Raw genomic sequence first — 18,283 nt, 5'->3', positions numbered from 1 at the left:
GCAATTAATGGTGGTCTAGACAACAATACCTGCATCCCATGAATGAATAAATAAAAAATGCTGAGGAAATGCCGATTAAATATTTTGCCGATGCATGTCTGTTTGCACCATTGACATGAATCACTTCATGCATGCCCATGATCTTTGCTGTTATTTTAGCCCAAGTGTTCAACACATTTAATTTAACTGGGTGAGTGACTCTTTAATCATTGATCCACTGATATCATCACCAGACATTTTATTTTATATTGAACGTTCTTTCCCAAATAAAATTAGCTTTTGCTCTTATGAGGTTTTTTTTCTTTATAAATTGAGAGTACCCAATTCATTTTTTTCAATTAAGGGGCAATTTTAGTGTGGCTAATCCACCTAGCCAGCACATCTTTGGGTTGTGGGGGCGAAACCCACTCAAACATGGGGAGAATGCGCAAACTCCACACGGGCAGTGACCCAGAGCCGGGATCGAACCTGGGACCTCGGCGCCGCGAGGCTGCAGGGCTAACCCACTGCGCCACCGTGCTGCTCTCTTATGAGTTTTAAGTTGACTTTTATTTTGTGCTCATCAATTGCCATGGAATTGAGTATATTTGTGCCAACAATCTGTCAGCAAGACAACCACCTCTAAGGTGGTGGGGGCAGGGATGCAGAATAAACTCAGACTTCCTATACGAGGAACATATAGGAGAGGTACGTGCAAAACTGGGATGGTTACCAGCCGATTTTCGTTCTATGGGATTTAGTCCCAGAGGCTTTAGAAGATTTTAGGCACTAGCCCTCACTCATATATCCTCAACTCCCTGGCCCTTCATACTCTCCATGCCAACTCAATGTCAGCTCATGCCCACCACCCTATCTGATGGTCTCTCATAACCCCATGCCAACTCAAAACCAACTCAACAAGTATCCATTGTAAGCAAATTTCCAGGGTCATGCAGAAGTCAAAACAAACACCTCTAAAAATCCAATATAGCTTTCATTATACAGACTAAAAAAATCTCATGAATGAAAGCATCAAAGTTTTAAAAACTCAAGTGGTTAATCGCTTATCAAAGCAAACAAATTTCAGTCCATATCCCTAATCTTTCAAAAGCCTCTTAAGCCATCAATCAAACTGTGAGCTCAGAACTCCCGTGAAATAATTGTAGCTTTTAAAACATAACCAAGCATTCATCATGAATAATCTTTAGGGAAATGCCAACAAAGTAATCTATTGAAACTGCTCGAACAAATGCTACACCGGTTGGCCTGTCAATCAAAGCAGCTTAATTAAGTTTATTTTTTACAATCACTGACAGCTGCAACTAGTTCTTTTTTACAGTTTGACGAGCAGAGGAATTTTAAAAACATCAGGTCATAACAATTAAATCAACCCTATCTGCCTTCAAAAGCATTTACGTGACTTCCGCAGTGTGTGTTAAGGCCTTGCCACAGCCAAAATTGGGTTTGTTTGAACTCATCACTAAGTTGAAATGGTCCTGCTCAGTTTGGGGATACCTTCCTGTGTGGGTCACACCCTTCTAGCCTGTCATTTTTAATGTCTTCCTGATCCTGTGAAAAACCAGCTCAATATTCTTCTTACTGGGGACAGAAGACAAGTCAGTAAGACCAAGGTGTGAAAACTGTTTCCATCCTGATTTACGCTGTTTATGATCAAAGACCTGGGCCGGGATTCTCCCCTACCCGGTGGGGCGGGGGGGGGGGGGGGGGGGGGGGGGGTCCCGGCGGGATGGAGTGGCGGGAACCACTCCGGCGTCGGGCCGCCCCAAAGGTGCGGATTTCTCCGTACCTTTAGGGTCCAAGCCTTCACCTTAAGGAGCTAGGCCCACGCAGTTGTCGTTGGCGCGCCGCCGGCCGGCTGGAAAGGTCTTTGGCGCCTCGCCAGCTGGGGCCGAAGACTGCTGACGTCATCCCCGCGCATGCGCAGGGGGGGGGGGGGTCACTTCCGCATCGGCCATCGCAGAGGCTATAGCCGAGGCGGAAGGAAAAGAGTGCCCCCAAGTGGGCCCCGATCGCGGGCCAGATCACAATGGGGGCACCCCCCCGGAGCCAGATCGCCCTGCGCCCCCCCCCCAGGACCCCGGAGCCCGCCCGTGCCACCAGTTCCGCCAGTAGGGTAGGTGGTTTGATTCACTGCCGGCGGGACTGGCATGACAGCAGCGGGACTTCGGCCCATCGCGGGCCGGAGAATCGCCGGGGGGGGGGGGGGCCACTGAACGGCGCGGCGCAATTCCCGCCCCGCCAAATTTTCGGTGCCGGAGAATTCGCCGGCCTGCGGGGGTGGGATTCACGCCGCCCCCTCCCGGCGATTCTCCGACCGGCGGGTGGTCAGAGAATCCCGCCCCTGGGGTGAACAAATAAGGGAGTGAAAAAGTGGTCTTGATTGTCTAGATTCTGTGTTTTATTAATTTGCTGATCTTCTGGGCTGTGAGGTAATTAGCACAAAAAGTTACTTTCTTCAAACATGTGTCACTCAGATTCGAGAGGTTTTATTTTTTGAAAATTACAGATGTTTAAGATGACACCTTTGAAATGAAGACCAGTCCTTAGCTTAGTTCTAGTTTCTCAGTAGTCTCTGTTGAAGAAAGTGCAGGAATCCCTTGTATAATATATATATATACAGGCATCTCTATATAATCATGAAGTGCATCTCTGACAGAGACAAAGGAAAAGATTATGCAGGCTAAGATTGTAAATAGACATGTCAATTGAGGGCCGATGTAAGTGGGTCACTTAGTACAAGTGGCCCTGAGATTAAGGAGGTGGAAGTTTAAGACAGGCAGACATAGGTATCCACTTACATAATAGAAATTGATTAAACTACAATAGTTCTGTATTCCAACCTCAGGCATCACAAGCTCCCAGGTATAGACTCTGGAATTACCGACCCCACTCCCAGTGGCCAAAATTTTCACAAGTGCAGGTTAAAGGTGCGGGGCTGATACGGGTTGTGACATGTCCTGAATCACAGTCTGGATGAGGGAACTTTTGAAATGCAAGTTTTAAAAGTCTTACCCATTTCCTCCATGCTAAACTATGTCTTCCCACTTATCTCCCCATGGCCCCATGCCCTCATGCCAAGCTATGCCCCACACCCACCCTATGTCTCCCTTACCCCGGTGCCAACCTATGACCCTCCATCCGCATCCCATGGTCCCTCATACCCCAGAAGCCAGGCTATGCCCCTCCACCCACCCCCACTGACACTCATACCTTCCATACCGAGCTATGGCAACCGAGTACCCTATACTGACAACAGGACATGGTAAAAGAACAGTCATTAATTCATAACCTTCTACTTCCTTAAACAAATGTCTTTTCATTACAGCCCAATAAAAGTGTCAATAATCCTGAAGTGTTACAGTGTCATGAGCAGAAACTACAATGACCTGCAATGTCTTTATCTTGCGCAAATAAACCTTGTGCTATCGACATTATAGATCAGAGAGAAAGAGCTGTCAATCAATCAATGTTTTCCATGGAGTAGCTGCTCCAACACTCTAATGGATGTCTGGGCTCGCAAGCAAAAATAAACAATGAGGCTCGGTTCTGTTCAGAGCGTGTAGTGGATAAATGGGTACTGAAGTGCCATAGCTTGACTTCGGGAGTATAAGTTGCCATGGGGGTGGGTGGAGGGATATATCTTGACATGGGGGCGGGTGGAGGAGCATTTTAATCAGTACCTGTTTGGGAGAAACAAAGTGATGCTAGAGTCTGACCTCAAACTACTTCAAAGCCTTTTTCTCAAACCACTTCGCTATGCTCCAAATGTTTGTACTTGACTTCCAAATGATATCTCTGCAAACAAAGTAACATCCCTTTGTCGACGCTTTGGAGCATATGGAAATAAATAAATACTAGCAATTTTTAACTCCTTATCTCAACCATGAAGCGAAAATGTTTGACATTAGGAACCACCTTTTTAAGGGCAGTGACAGTCATTCTGCCAGGGAGCAGGTAAGTATGTAGGTAATTGGGTTGAATCGGAGGGGGGGGGGGGTTGGAGAGTGCGCAGGTTAAGTTGGATGGTCAGTAGAGGGTCTGTTGAGTGGATTGGTGGTCAGGTAGTCGGGGGGGGGGGGGTATCAAGCGATTCAAGGATTGATTGGTGAGGGTCGCCAGGAGGGAGAGGGGGGTGAGTTGATGGGGGCGGGGGGTTTCTAGTCACAGGTTCCTTGGTGGTTGGGAGCTTAATTGGAGAAATGGGAGTAGCCTGCGGGTCACATGGGGATTCAAAGGGTAGTCAGGGAGCTGCAGGGTAGTCTGGGGGTCCCCTGGGAATTGGGAGGTACTTGGGGAGAGTCTGGGTGGTAGGGGGTGAGTGGGAGTTTCAGGTGGAAATCAGTCTTATAGCTACCCAAGAATAGAAGTGGTTTCAGCAGGGAGCTGGCATTGCCACTGGACTAGTAATCAAGAGACCCAGGGGAATGCTCTGGGGACCTGGGTTTATCTATCTTTTCAATAGTTTCCATGGGGGCAAATGGGAGAACAGTATGGATAGTCACTCCCACACTTTGAACTGAAGCTCCAGTGCAGCACTGACAGAATGGCCTTGGGAGCCCCACATTCCTCCACCAGCTGAGACAGTAACTTAAAGGTCCATTTTCCTCGGTGTCTCCAGATATAAGGATAATATTGAAGATGACGAGGGCGTTTCAGCAAATTCCCACCTCAAAAAACACCATTAAAAGGATGATCAGAAGACCATTTGTTTGACTGCTGTGCTTGGAGCATGGCTAGTGCAGAATGACTGTCACTGCCCTCAAAAAGGTGGTTCCTCAAGTCAAACATTTTCCCTTCAGGGTTGAGATAAGGAATTAAAAATTGCGAATATTTATCTATTTCATTAGGACAGTGACCGCAAAATCCAAATAAGCCTCCAACCTTTCAAGACAAACAGTCAATAATGCCAGATGAAATTATTCTGAATGGTTTTTTTACTGAGTTTTTTACTTGCACAGCAAGACATTCTACTTTGGACGTTTGATCTTGACAGGGCTGATGCCTTGAAGAGACAGATCATTGCACCTACCATGGAGCCATTGCATGCTAATCCATAAAACCCATATGCAAAGAATAGCTGATTGATGTATATTAATGGCCTGAACTTCAATAGAAAGAGCAGAACATCAAAGTTTGCAGATAATGCAATAGTCAGAATTATAGTAAACGATGAGAAGAATATTAGCAGGCATCAGGAGGGCATGGACAGACTGGCAAAATAAAATATATAGGGAAAGAGCAGGGGAATGGAGTTAATTGGATGGCTCTTTCAAAGGCACAATGAGTTGAACAACCTCCATCTATGCTGCATGACTCTGTGATTTGCAAGGGGGTCTCTAGAAATGAGTGAATATTTGCCCAGGGTGACTGGTGTGCCACAATTTGCACTGAGTGCAAACTTCAACAGATTGAAAACCGTAGTTTTGAAGAAACAATAGTCAGGCAGAGCTTTCCATTTCATTCACTGCTGTCTGTTACCCTCTGGTCATTTTATTAACAAATAAACAGAAAAAACACCTGGGGCGGGATTCTCCGACCCCCCGCCTGGTCGGAGAATCGCTGGGGGGGGGGGGGGGGGGGGGTGCGTAAATCCTGCCCCCGCCGCCCGCCGAATTCTCCGAAGGCTGAAAAGTCAGCGGGGCGTCAATCGCGCCGCCCATCTCGGAGAATGGCAGGGGCGGGCGCGAGACAATGGACTCCGGGGCTGCCCATATTCTCCCGGCCAGATGGGCCGAAGTCCTGCCGACGTGACCACGGGTCACGTCAGCGTAAATCAAAACACCTTTGTAATGGCGTCAACCAGTGCTGATGGTTGACGCCGTCCAGTGTGGAGGTAGGTCATGGCCTGGGGGGTGGCCGCAGGAGAGGTGATGGCATGGCCGCAGTCTGTGTGTGTGGGGGAGAGGTGTGTGTGGGTGTGTGTGCGGCGGGGAGGGGGGGGGTGCGGTGGGCTTCGGGGGAGTACCGGGGAAGGGGGGGGTGAGTGCCGGGTACGGGGGGGATGAGTGGCGGGTACGGGGGGGGTGAGTGTCGGGTCCGGGGGGATGAGTGCCGGGTACAGGGGGATGAGTGCCGGGTACGGGGGGATGAGTGCCGGGTATGGGGGGATGAGTGCCGGGGACGGGGGGATGAGTGCCAGGGACGGGGGGGATGAGTGCCGGGTACGGGGGGGGTGAGTGCCAGGTATGAGGGGATGAGTGCCGGGGACATGGGGGTGAGGGCCGGGTACGGGGGGATGAGTGCCGGGTACGGGGGGATGAGTGCCGGGTATGGGGGGGATGAGTGCGGGTTACGGGGGGTGAGTGTCGGGTACGGGGAGGGGTGAGTGCCGAGTACGGGGGGTTGAGTGCCGGGTACGGGGGGGGGTGAGTCCCGGGTACGGGGGGATGAGTGCCGGGGATGGGGGGATGAGTGCAGGGGACAGGGAGGTGAGTGCCGGCTATGGGCGGATGAGTGCTGGGTAGGGGGGGGTGAGTGCCGAGTACGGGGGGGTGAGTGCCGGGAGCGGGGGTGTGAGTGCCGTGGACAGGGGGTGAGTGCTGTGGATGGGGGGGGGGTGAGTTCCGGGTACGGGGGGTGAGTGCCGGGAGCGGGGGTGTGAGTGCCCTGGACGGGGGGGTGAGTGCTGGGGATGGGGGGGGGGGGATGAGTGCCGGGTACGGGGGGATGAGTGCCAGGGACCGGGGGTGCGAGGGAAAGGGAGTTTGTCCGCCTGGCCTGGTGCCATCCTCCAACTATCGCGCCCATGCAGCCCATGCCATCTGGCTGGGGAGGGGGGGGCACGGGCAATGGTGACATGTCGCCCCCCCTCCCCCCCCCCCCCGCAGGCCGCCATGTTTTCTGATCAACCAGCGATGTTAGCCGCCGTGGCGGCAGCCGCTATTGTCCATGTTACCCTGGAGGAGGAGGAGGAGCGAGCCAGAGAGGCGGCGCAGGCTGCCGCAGAGGAGCATGCCGCAGAGGGGCAGGCGGCAGCCGCCCAGGCTGGAGGAACACCAGCCTGACAGGACGAGGAGGAGGAGGAGCAGGGGGAACCCGTTGTGGAGGAGGAACACGAGGAGGGGTAGGAGGACGTCGCGGCCCCACGGCAACGGAGGCACCCAAGGAGGCCCCGTGTCTACCGGCCCCGGCTGTCGTACTAGGACCACACGGACCGGGAATGCAGGAGGAGACTCAGGATGAGCCGGGAAACTGTGGCACACATCTGCCACCTGCTGGCACACCTGGCACCGCGTGGCACTGGGGGGGGGACACCCTCTCCCTGTGTCCGTCAAGGCCCTGAACTTTTATGCCACGGGGTCATTCCAGACGCCAGGTGGGGACCTGTCCGGCATCTTGCAGACATCGGTGCACCGGTGCATCCGGGCAGTGACAGACGCCCTATATGCCATTGCGGACCGCTACATCCGCTTCCCTGTGGACCGGGCCAGCCAGGATGCCCGGGCCGTGGGCTTCTCTGCCGTGGCCGAGTTTACCATGGTCCAGGGCGCGATCGATGGGATGCACGTCGCCGTGCGGCCAGCTGCAGATAACAGGGCCGTGTTCATCAATAGGAAGGGGACCTATTCCATGAACATCCAGGTGGTCTGCGATCACCGCATGATTATCCTGCACGTCTGCGCCCGGTACCCGGGAAGTGTACATGACTCATACGTGTTGTCGCGGTCTTACATCCCCAGCATGTAAGGGGGACGCCACCCCCGTCTGAGGGGCTGGTTGCTGGGTGACAGCGGTTACCCGTTGCGGTCGTGGCTGATGACGCCTATACGGAGGCCACAAAATGACGCGGAGAACAACTACAATGATGCCCATGCAGCGAAAAGGGGTGTGATAGAGAGGTGCTTTGGCGTGCTCAAAATGCATTTCAGGTGCCTGGACCTCTCTGGGGGCGCCCTCCAGTATCCGTCAGATAGGGTCGGCCGCATCATTGTTGTGTGCTGCGTCCTGCACAACATAGCCCAGCAGAGGGGCGATGTTCCGCAGGCAGAGGACGGCGGAGTAGAGGAGCAGCAGGAAGAGGTGCAGTCCTTCACAGATGAGGGGGATGGGGGCAATGGTCAGGGCAGACGGGCTAGACACGGGCGGGTGGCTGTCCACCGTTTCCGGCTGGGCCAGCGGGCACAGGACAGGCTGATAGCCACCCGCCTCACTGACTAGGGGGCGTGGGAATCGGCGAGTATGGCCACATACCGCACACCATGGCAACATCCGAACACCCTCACCCCCCCCACCCATCCACCCACCCAGCACCCTCACCCCCCCCAACCACACCCACCCCAACTGCATGCACACCACCCCTCCATTGCAGATCCACCTGCGGCACGACGGCCGGGCTCTCACGGGCGCCGGTGGAAGCGTGTCTATTGCAGGCCATGGAGGATGACAACCCGCCCTGCGATGAGCTCCTGGCTCCACATCGTTGGACGATGTCTGACCCATGGCCACAGTACCACCATCCACCCGGACCATGCCTGCATGCGGCTGTGACACTGCAGTGCACGGTCCCGTCCTCTGCCCAGGGGGGGTGGTGAAGGCGGCCCAGGGAGAAGGGGGCAGACTCATCTGAAGCCGACGTAAGACCACCCCTCACACACACACTGGCGATCAATGTACATGACACCCCCGCACGCTTCGGACAGAGCACAAAGGCAGCTTCTGTAGGTGTTAAAGTGATTTTAATAACAAACAGTGCATACACGTGCCCTAGCCCCTAAAACTCGTCAGAGCCTTGCACCCGTGCCAACTTACTCAGTGTCTAATTGTTTGGCCTTACGGGCCCTTTGACTACGCCTAGATGGTTTCCCAGACGGTACAGCAGAACTGGAGGTGGACTCCTGCGATTCCTGCCCTCTGACTCTGGATCCCGTTGGCGGCCGTTTCCTGGGGCGTCCTGGCCTAGATGGGCCAGGCTGCAGCCCGGGCAACTGGGATGGCGAGCTGCCAGCCTGTCCTGCCCGTTGCCCACCCAATGCACCTGGGACGGAAGGGGGGGGGGGAGTCCGAGGTGCTACAGTGTTCCTGGACCTCCCCTACAGGGGGACCAGGGATGGGTGCCAGCAACTCCTCCTCCCTCGGGGTGCCCAATGGCCCCCAGGCCTCTACATGGGTTGAGGGTGCGAACGGACCGGCCATCCGACGCCCCTCCGACACCTGGCGCTGCCAGTCCTGGAGACCCGTGCTGGTATCGACAAGCGTCTCCAGGTTTGCAGCCATGGAGCTCAGGGAGTTGGCCATCCCTGTCTGTGACTGTGCAATGCCGGCTAACACATGGGCAATGGCGCCAGTGCCCTCAGCGATGGCCTGCTGAGACTGGGCCATAGCCTGCAGGGATTGGGCCACTGCCTGCTGAGACAGGGCCATAGCGTTGAGCGCCTCTGCCATCTGCCGCTGGCGCTGGCTCATGGCCTCCTGTGAGAGGGCAGCCATGTCCTGGGCCACAGACGGCGCCTGCACGGAAAGCCCCAGGCCTCGCAAACCGCTCCCCATGTCTGACACCGTGGCACCCATTGCCTCCACCGCGGATGCCACCCGTGCGGTGTCGGCCTGGGTGGCACATATAACCGGCACCACCCAGCTCCTGGACGCGGGTGCACTCCTCCACCTGCGACTGTAGCCGCTGTAAGCCGGCCGTCACCCTCTTCGCTCGTCCCAGGTTCAGTGGTTGCATCGGATCTATGGGTGGGTGTGGTAACTCTAGGAACCCGGGATCCATCTGGGCGGCAGATGTTTGCTTGCGCCAGGATGCCCTCCGACCTCCCGGCCCTTCTGCTGCCCTACCTCCACCTGCTGCACCTGTACTACTGTGTTGTGTGCGCCAGTGAGTGTACCAGAAGCTTCATCCCTAAAGTGCCCAACTGAAGTAAGTGTTTCTGCGATGGTGGAGGGTGTTGGAGACAGCAGTGGCGTTGTGTCGTGCGCATCGTCCAACTCTGAGTCCATGGTACTTTGGGGTGGTGGTTCGTCTCCACCCATCCACTCTGTGTCACTGTCCTGAATTTCGGTTTCCTGGGTAGGGGTCTCCTGGGTAGGGGTGTCCTGGGTAGGGGTCTCCTGGGTAGGGGTATCTTGGGTAGGGGTGTCCTGGGTAGGGGTTTCCTGGGTAGGGGTGTCATGGGTAGGGCTGTCCTGGGTCGTGGTTTTGTGGCTCGGCTGCGACGGCGGCCTGTGGCTGCCCCCCTCGTCGCTGGGTGGCACACGCCTGCATCGCCGCACCCGCACGAGATGGGGGCGTCGTCTCCCTATTGTTCCAGGCCTCTCCGTCTCCCGTAGTCGCCCTGGGGCATCTGGCGGGCGTCGCGTGCCAGAGGGTCCGGGTCTCCCCATCTCCCATGGTCGCCCTGGGGCACCCTGCGGGCGGTCGGCATCTGCAGGGATGGATGTCTCGACGTTTGCTCCTGCGATACACAATGAAGCATGCATCGTTAGACACGCAGGCGGTGATCAGGTGATATGGGGGAGGAGGGATATGGGTGAGGGGGTATATGGGGGAGGGGGGATATGGGGGAGGGGGGATATCAGGGATAAGGGGGAGGGGGAATATGGGGGATATGGGGAGGGGGGATATGGGGGAGGGAGGATATGGGGAGGGGGATAGGGGGGAGGGGGATATGGGGAGGGGGGATATGGAGGAGGGGGGATATGGGGGAGAGGGGATATGGGGGATACGGGGAAGGGGGATATGGGGGAGGGGGGATATGGGGGATATGGGAGAGAGAGGATATGGGGATGGGCTGTCGGTGGCTCACATGCTGGTGGGCCCCCGACCTCTTCATCGGCAACCTCCTGGTCCTCAGGTCTGCCAGCCATTTCCAGGGCCCTTTCCTCATGTTCGGTGCTTGGCCTCTCATCAGCTGGGCCCCCTCCAGTCCTCTCATGCTCCCTATTGTTGTGTGCGTGCTTCTCCTGTGGGGGGCGGGTGGGTGGCAGGGGTAAAGGGCAACAGTGTTAGACAGGTATATGAATGCATGCCATCGGTTGCGTGTATAGTGCAGAGATTAGGGTTAGGGTTGGTTTCACTTGGGGGTGTGCCGCAAATAGGGCTGGGAGCGGGGGGGGGGGCTCACCCTGGCTGCCCTGACGAGTTCGTTCACCTTCTGGTGGCACTGCGTGGTGTCAGAGCCACAGCGCTGACGGCCTCTGCCACCTCCCTCCACAGACGCCGGCTGTGGCGTGGGGCGGCCCAGCGGCCGTGTCCGGGCTACAGGGACTCCGTCTTCTTCTCCACTGCGTCCAGGAGCGCCTCAATGTCACGGTCCTGGAACCTCGGGGCTGCGTGGCGGGCGGCCATCTTGTCAGGTCTTCCAGGGTGGGGGGGCGCGTCTTTTGAACCGTCACGCCATACGGCGTCACCGCACGGCGTCACCGTCCACGTCGGGTGATGCCATCGCGAATGGTGTCATGCCGCTGCTAGCCCATTTGGGGCCGGAGAATTTGCGTTGTTTGGGGGGGCCCGACGCCGGAGTGATCCGCGCCGTTTTTGGCGCCGGGTCCCGGACATTGTGCCAGTTTTTGGAGAATCGAGCCCCTGATCCATCTTTTCTTTTAAAAGGAGAAGCGGCCCTGAGGCAATGAGTCTTTGTGTGGAATATATAACTGGAGGCTTTCGGGAGGATTTGCAGTTGTCAGTTTCCCAGGTCATAGAAATTACAAATTGAAAAAAATGCAAAATGAAACTATTATCTATTCGTGAACCTGAAAGCTGATGTGTGGTTCAATCTTCTCTCAATGCTACTAATATAAGATTTTATATACATCCCACATATGACAAGGTGCATCAGTTTCCTGCAGTGTCCCTTGCATTAAATATTTAGATATTATTTTTCTGGTAGTTAATTGAGTAACTGCTGCAACTGATTATCCCCACTTGTCCCTTTTTTAAAGAAAGTCACGAAGAACAAAGCTGTTGGTAGCTCCGACCGGTTGAACAAGTTAACAGTGACATTACTTCAAAGAGTTTGCCTCAATAGGTGTAAAGAGCTGTGTAATGTTCTAAGGTTGTGAGAGGCACTATATAAATGCAAGTCTCAGCTTCCTTCTTCAGTGCAGCAATCATTAACGACATGAAATTGCACAGCTTATTGCCAATCAACAACATTTAGGGCTGTTTAAAAAATACATTATTCTGCCTCTACTATTACCTTCTCTAATGCCAAAATACTATAATGTACCATGTTCTGGTGGCTGTGTTTCCTATATTTTGACAACGACAAGACTTTAAAAGAACTTCGGCAGCTGTAAAGCATTATGCAGTTATGAAAGAGCAACATAAATGAAACGCTTTCTTCTTCTGATATCTCTGGCGGCACGGTAGCACAGTGGTTAGCACTGTTGCTTCACAGCGCCAGGGTCCCAGGTTCGATTCCCGGCTTGGGTCACTGTCTGTGCGGAGTCTGCACGTTCTCCCCTTGTCTGCGTGGGTTTCCTCCGGGTTGTCATAATATCCACTCATGTATATAATGAGATGCAGACAGGCAGTGATTGACACACAGGATGACCAGTAAGCACACAGCACAGTGCAGCCAATCACCAGACAGGACACTACCACTATAAAGCCAGAGGGCACTAGGTTTCCCGCTCTCTCGGGACCCAGGCACTGAGACAGTCAGAGTCCACGAGCTAGCATAGTGTAAACACCATGCGGTAGCTAGTAAGTCTGGTCAGGCTAGTACAAGGTCTCCAGTCAGTTCAGTAGAGTCGACCCACAGCTGAATATGTATATCAGTTCTATCATTGAATAAAACAGTGTTGGATCTTCTCCAGTGTTAGATGTCTGTTTCCAGCTTCCCTGCACCGAGTGCAGTCCACATCGAACCTACCTGCCTAACACATCACGGGTGCTCCAGTTTCCTCCCACTAGTCCTGAAAGACTTGCTTGTTAGGTGAATTGGATATTCTGAATTCTCCCATGTAGCCACGTAAAATGGCTGCGTTCCGATTAATCTGGCCAAAACCCAGTTTGAAATGGCTAACCCGAAAATCTGCTGGGAAAAGCAGCGAACAAGACACAAGCAGGCAGCAGCAGACAGTATTGCATATTCGGCTCTGGGGAAGTTGGCCCAGATCGATACTCAGGGCTATCAACAGCCCATCAACCCAGGTATTTGCAGTTACATTCAGGACTGTTTGCAGCCTATCTATCCAGACATCCACAGTTAAATTGGCTATCCCCGGGAACAATTGCAACATATTAGCAATTGAATACCAGGCCAGACCTGTCGGCGCCTGCAGTGGCCAAAACAAAGACAGGTGAGCGACCACCCCCCGATTGAGGAATCGCCTCACCATTGGACACATCGACCCCAGGGATTGGGGACAAATCCAATCACTTGGGACTCAGGGTCAAGGGCCTCCCCGGGAGGCGGGAAGCCCCTGGGCCCTATAAAAGTGAGGGGCCAAGTTCAGATCTCTCTCTCTCTCCTCTTCGCCTGCTCGAGACCTTCGCAAGAACAGCAACCGACAACAGTAAGTTTGAATCCAGCGATCGCTATCCGGTAGAGATACCTAGCCACCGACCTGTAGCAGCCTTTTGAATCCCGCGGGCCAGATCTGATTGGACAGGCCATTCGTTTCCCTGACCTGGTGGGCTCTTCCTAAGTTAAGTATTGGCCAGTAGTGATAGGTTTATTATATAGATAGTAGTATTAGTGTATTAATATTGCTTGTTGTATATAATAAATGACCGTTGTTTTAATCCTTACTAAGCGGTGTGCTGTATTATTAATCATAACCTGAACTTGAACCACGTGGCGGTATCATAAAGATACCTGGCGACTCGTGAGCAAAGGTGACGTAATCAGAGCAAATAGACTAAGGCTAAAAAGAGCAACACCCTCCGTGTACCCAAACAGGTGCCGGAGTGTGGCGACTCGCGACCTTTCACAGTAACTTCATTGCAGTGTTCATGTAAGTCTACCTGTGACACTAATAAAGATTCTTATTATGAAGAAAAAATTCTTAAGTTGTTCACCAAGGACTCAAGGAAAAATGTATTTCGCATTTGGAATTGCCATCTGTCGCCTACTTAATTTTCTGGCTCTGGTGTTTTTCCCGTATTAGGGGATACCTGACCTATTGCAAGCTCTCATTAACAACACACAACTAGATAGCAAAAAACACTTCAAGCTATCTTCTCAGAGATATTAAGAGAATGGAGGTGGAAATTAGTAAGGATAGACCAAAATGGCCATCAAAGAAGTGGGTTTAAAGAAGTTATTTTTTACGTAGGAGCACTGCTGAAGAGGCTGAGGGAGTTGGAAAATGAATATCAGAGAACAGGATCCAAAAACTGAAGGCAAGGCCGCCACTGGTGGGTCAATTGAGAGAGTTGTGTGTGTGGGGGGGGGGGGGGGGGTGGCAGAAATTGTAGGAGGGTGGATCCTATCAATCACCTGGCCAGGAACACCGGGCCTCATATATTTATTGGTGGGACCTTTGAGATGACAACAAATACAGTCCATGGTCCACACCATTGGGTCATGGCCATTTGCTAACCTATTGGGTGTTGGCTGCAATTGTATAATGAATCTGTATGCACCAAATAATGAACAGTTTGGGGAAGCATCAGAACTGGTTTTCAGTTTTTTGCCAATGTTTATAATATTGTCGTTGATATGACACGATGCAGTGGTTGCTAAATGAGCTTCAGAGATCTGGTGAAGGGTGAAATCCAGCATGCTTTCAGTTTAAGATACCTCTTGCACTGCTGTTGGATAATGCCTGCTTTGTGCACTGCTCTCGTTATGTGAGCACATACGGTACATTAAACATTTGTACAAATGCTTTTGTGTGGCCTCAGATTAAAATGCCATACCTTAGATCATCCAGGTATAGGTTTAAAAGGGGTTTGAAACTCAGAATTAAGAAAGTATAAAGAATTGCGGGATTCTCTGTCCCACTGCACCCGTTTTCTACTGCAGCGCCACCACCCCCCCCCCCCCCCCCCCCCCGCACCCGTTTTCTGCTGCAGCGACCCCCCCACCCGCTGGCAGCAGCTTTCACCGACCCGGCAGCCGGCCAATGGGATTTCCCATTGTGGGCACCCCCACGCCGTCGGGAAATCTGTGGGTGTGAGGGTGCTGCTGGTGAAACGGAGGATCCCGCTGACGGAGAATCCAGCCCCTGCTTTTTAATTCAAAATCAAACAGTGGATCTGCAAGGTGCAGATGAATCTTAGGTACATGGTTGCACAGCCTACAAATTTGAGGAAGGATGAAGATTGTCTGAAAGCAGTATATAAATGTCAGCAGTGCATGGATAACAGCTTACATGGAGACCTCAGGTGGCCACTGTTCATGTGAACCAAAACACCAAAATTTACAGAATATTCAACCATGAGGATATCATTCTACATCCATGCACATTTTCTGCTTTGTTCAACTGCAGCATCTTGGCTCTGACTCCAGACCCACTCCAACAGCCTTCCCGTAACAGCCTCCCCGAACAGGCGCCAGAATGTGGCGACTATGGGCTTTTCACAGTAACTTCATTTGAAGCCTACTTGTGACAATAAGCGATTTTCATTTCATTTTCAACAGCCATGCGCAGAACTCTGGCTGGTGCTCCATTAGAGTAGTGAATGAGTACTACATTGTTGGTGGTGATAGCTCTGTCTATTCCAATGGGCATTAAAGACATTGTGGTATTATTCAAAGAACAGTGAGTTCACCATCACTATCAGATTTACTGGTCATTTCTTCCATTGCTGTTTATGGGATCTTGCTGGGCACAGAATGGCTCCATGTCATTCTGTACAGAAGTAGTCACTGAATTCGGAGTAATTAATTATATACAAATAACTCCAGATATTTCTCAAAGATGTAATGAGGTTCAATAAATACAAACGTTTCTCATTTCTTTCCAATGCAAGAGAGCGGGCCTGCTATCAAGGGACAAATTTAATGCCCATTGTTTCCCCCCACCAGCCCCCCCCCCAACACACATACCGCGAACCCCCCCCTCAAGCCCCATCTCAGCCAAGCCTCATTATTTATTCTTGGCGGAGTCCAGAAATCTATTCGCCTGTTGAAACATTTGAGACCCAAGGAAAACATTGCTTGATTGACAGTTCTAGCTCTCTGATCTATGCTGTTAATTTCACAATGTTTATATGCACAAGTTGAAGAGACATCAAATGTTTGTAGTTTCTGTTATTGATACCTTAAATCGTCTGGATGATTGCCACATTTGTTGGGCTACAGTAAAAATGATGGTTTTTTTTAAGAAAGTGAAACGAGGGGCGCGATTCTCCGAAATGGAAACCAAGTGTTCGCGCCGTCGTGAACGCTGTCGCGTTTCATGATGGCGCGAAACGGGTGCGGGGCGACCGATTCTGGTCCCCACAGGGGGCACAGCGCTGGAGCGGTTCACGCCACTCCAGCCTCCCTTCCCGGCGCCAAATGGGCCGCGCCAACCCGCGCATGCAAGGGCGACTTCTTCAGCGCGCCGGCCCCGACACAACATGGCGTGGGGGTTCAGGGGCCAGCCGTGCAACAAAGTAGGCCCGGGGAGGGAGAGGCCGGCCCGCCGATCGGTGGGCCCCGATCACGGGCCAGATCCCATCGGAGGCACCCCCCCCCCACCGGGGACGGAGTCCCCCTCCACCCCCCCCACAGGCCGCCCCCGACCCTTCGCGCAGAGTTTCCACCGGCAGCGACCAGGGGTGAATGGCGCTGGCGGGACTCTGCTTTTTCCGCGCGGCCGCTCGGCCCATCCAGGCCGGAGAATCGGCGGCCCGGCCGCGGACAGCGGCAAACGCGCCGGCGCAAATGGTGCCAATTCTCTGCACCTCGTTACGGTGATTCTCCGGCCCGGCGCGGGGCTGGGAGAATCACGCCCGTTGTCAATTAATGACTTTTTAAAAGCATTTTTTTACACATGTTATTGTTATTATAATGTCCATTGCTTATATATGGTGCACAGTGGGTGAATGGGCACGGAAGTGCCAGAGCTTGGCGTGGGGGCATGAGAGGCCATACGGGTTGTTTCGACGGCGTAAGTGAGGGGTGGATGGGTTCATGAAGTGGCCTGAATGGGGAGTGGTGTGTGTGAGGGGTGAAGGGGTGTGAGTGGTGAGGGCTGGAGGGCCTCTTTTTATTATAACTGGTATGAAGACCCACAGTTTTGAATGAGGCGGCCTTTTATACATTTCCACACTCTGAAACCCCTGTGGCTGCCGCTGAACTTCTTCCCGTGTCACCTACCTGGACTCTCGTCCCAAAACAATAAAAAGCAGTCCTCGTGGGCATTTTCTCCCAAGGAGGACGGCTGAGCCAGGAATTCTCCTGACCCCTGCCTATCTGCTCAAGGATGAAAAACCAGCCCAAAATAATTGTTCAATGTCTCCGGCATTTCCTCATTCCCAGTGATAATTTCTCTTGTCTCTGCTTCTGAGGGATTAATAATTACTTTAGCCACTCTCTTTCTTTTTATATGTTTATATGCTTATAAACATTTTTACAATCTATTTTTATATTCCTGGGTAGTTTAGTTTCAAATTCTATTTTGTTCCTTTTTATCAATTTGTTTGGTGGCCCTTTGCTGGTTTCCAAAATCTTAGACATTGTACTATTCTTCGCATAATATAAATGTAATCTATTCTTAATCTTCTTAATAAACCACAGTCAGATCATTCTCACCGAACCCCCGCCGGCTCTCCAGCGAGACCCCTATCACTGGCACTAACATTCTGCATGTTCTATAAATGCTAAAGCCAATGGCAACCCCCCTGCCGTTAATGTCAGTTCAGCATGGATCAAGAATTAATGTGCCTCTGTTTGAAAAGAGCAGGTTATGGCTTCATTCAAGAGTGCATCATTCTGTCAGCTGTCATTCACTTGGTACCACTCCGACCCTGAGCCAGCAGTTTGTAGGTTCAAGCCCCAATACAGGAAGTTGAGCAAATGTCTGGACGATAATGACAGTCCAGCACAGTACCGGTCGAAAGCTGGACTATCGGAGGTGCTGGGCGCGATTCAGCAGACTTGAGTTAAAGTTTGCTGAACGCGAGTTTGGTAAGATGTTTCTCGGTGCCTGCAGCTTTGAGAAAGACCCCACTTTTGGCCTTGGGGAGATTCTCTTTGTCGAGGCCACAGAGGGATTTTCTGTTGGTGAGCTGAAGCTCGCCAGCAGGAAAGGCTCCTCGCAGATCGGGGTGCCATTTTGACCAGCTGCCCCGCTGCTTTCAGCCCTCCCTATTTTTGTGACCACCCTTCACCCACCCAGCAAACATTGGGAGGACTCTAGGGATCACTTGGCCCGAACCCTGGAAGTACCAACATGGCACCTC

At 52.7% G+C, this 18,283-nt stretch overlaps 1 protein-coding gene across 3 annotated transcripts in view; it reads right to left on the bottom strand.

The window, feature by feature from the left end:
- Positions 1-18,283, bottom strand: part of ctnna2 (catenin (cadherin-associated protein), alpha 2) — a 1,959,617-nt gene that overhangs the window by 271,523 nt on the left and 1,669,811 nt on the right. The window lies entirely within an intron of this gene.

This window comes from Scyliorhinus torazame, chromosome 3, assembly GCF_047496885.1.
Source record: "Scyliorhinus torazame isolate Kashiwa2021f chromosome 3, sScyTor2.1, whole genome shotgun sequence".
NCBI classification, from domain to species: domain Eukaryota; kingdom Metazoa; phylum Chordata; class Chondrichthyes; order Carcharhiniformes; family Scyliorhinidae; genus Scyliorhinus; species Scyliorhinus torazame.
The sequence above is the reverse complement of the archived record's forward strand: the minus strand, read 5'-3'. Positions and strand labels throughout refer to the sequence as shown.